The sequence below is a fragment of the Pseudophryne corroboree genome, chromosome 12, assembly GCF_028390025.1.
Source record: "Pseudophryne corroboree isolate aPseCor3 chromosome 12, aPseCor3.hap2, whole genome shotgun sequence".
In the NCBI taxonomy this organism is placed as follows: domain Eukaryota; kingdom Metazoa; phylum Chordata; class Amphibia; order Anura; family Myobatrachidae; genus Pseudophryne; species Pseudophryne corroboree.
Genome location: NC_086455.1, coordinates 35,794,095 through 35,795,581, shown reverse-complemented (window position 1 = coordinate 35,795,581; position 1,487 = coordinate 35,794,095).

The following is a 1,487-nucleotide window of genomic DNA, read 5'->3' as shown; positions in this document are numbered from 1 at the left end:
CTTGGATCAAGATTCAACTCTACACCCCGATGTTATTCCCTGTGGAATACCAGTGTACCCCGCTGCAGAAATAAATGCTAAACAATATATTCTACATTGTACACAGATTACTGCATGGAGACTTACTATAGCACTATGAACATTTATACTCCTTTCACTAAGCCCACTGAGCACGTGCTAAAGCCGGGGTTTCAGTACTTACCCTCTTTCACACACACGGATAACTGACCCATGTTGTTGCCATTCAGACCGGACCCTGGTCTTCCATCTTACAGTGAATGCTTGGAGATAATGTAATGTCCACGTGCTACTGTGCCCGCTAATCAGTAATGCTTTCACATCACAGGTGACCTGGGTGGGTCCCGGGAATAACCCTGATACCAAACCATGGGGCAGATCGCTCATCTCTAGTATTAACCTGGAGAAGGCATAAGGAAGTGATAAACCAGTGATATGTGCAAGGTGACAAAGGCACCAGCCAATCAGCTCCAATATGTAAATTAACAGTTAGGATCTGATTGGCTGGTGCCTTTATCACCTTGCACATATCATTAGTTTATCACTTCCTTATGCCTTCTCCAGGTTAATACATCTGCCCCCATGTCTGTTGACACATAGTTGAGACTCAGGGCAAAGCTACAATCCCCAACAAAAACCCAGGACCAAAGGCTACGTGCAAAAGGGCTATTATCAAGAAATTGAAACATAAGAAGATACTACATTTACTGACAAATAAGTGTTTAAAAAAACAAAAACAAACCACTGTAAAAGCAAACACTTTGAGGTCCAATCATTTAGCCGCGAGTAAGTGCAACCACGTGCCACACTGACTAGCTCTGAACTCTCTCCCATAGGGCTGCGTACTGATACCCAATGTGATAAATACTGGATAGTACTGACAATGCTCAGGTCATGGAGATCAGCCAGACACGCTTATCGGTCTTCTGAAGACGTATTGCAGCATGAAACATTACGTGCACAACGAACGTGAACTTGAAAGATTTTATTTTCGTTTTTTCAAATAAATAAAACATTTACAGCTATAGAAGATAATATAGGACAGAATGCATTTATACCAATATTATTGCTCTGTGAAGGCTAATGGTTCTGTTACTTCTTTACCTAAAGCTGGGTACAACTACATACCATGCCATGGTGCGACCTGGTGATGCGTTGTAATGATACATTGCATCTGCCATATACTGCACGATCTACTGTATGATGGTGGAAATGGTTACATTTAACTACAGCATGGGCGGCCGTGGAAACATCCCATTGGACGAAGTGTACGATATATAGTATAGTGTATACACAGCTTAAGACAACCTCATAAAGAACCTTGGGGCAGATGTATTAACCTGGAGAAGGCATAAGGAAATGATAAAGCAGTAATGTGTGCAAGGTGATAAAGGAACCAGCCAATTAGCTACATTATGTAAAATTAACAGTTAGGAGCTGATTGGCTGGTGCCTTTATCACCTTGCACA